This window comes from Meles meles, chromosome 2, assembly GCF_922984935.1.
Source record: "Meles meles chromosome 2, mMelMel3.1 paternal haplotype, whole genome shotgun sequence".
In the NCBI taxonomy this organism is placed as follows: domain Eukaryota; kingdom Metazoa; phylum Chordata; class Mammalia; order Carnivora; family Mustelidae; genus Meles; species Meles meles.
In genome coordinates, this window is record NC_060067.1 from 48,615,188 (window position 1) to 48,615,562 (window position 375).

A 375-nucleotide genomic window follows, 5' to 3' on the forward strand; every position below is an offset into this window, starting at 1 on the left:
ACTGGAAGGAAAGACAGATGCTAAAAAGAGACCAGGGAAGAGAAGTGGGGGCTTGAGGTCCAGGACAGGATCCAGAACCAGGCCAGAGCCTTTGCCATGTGCCCAGAGTGGGGAAAACGACCCAAAGTGATGCTGGGAAGCCTGAATGCCCCATAGCGGCTGGGCTGAAAAATAGTGGGGGCCGTCTCCAGTCTGCGTGTCTAGGAACAGAGGAGGAGGGCGCTGAGAAAGAGGGGACAGAGAGGACAACCATGGCTCTCATTTCCTGGGACTCGCCCTGCACGGAGATTGGGGCGCAGGGCTGGAGAGGCTGTTCCCAAGGCTGTGACGCCCGAGAGTTCGCTCCGGGCCTCCTGGGGGGCCGCAGACGCAGCA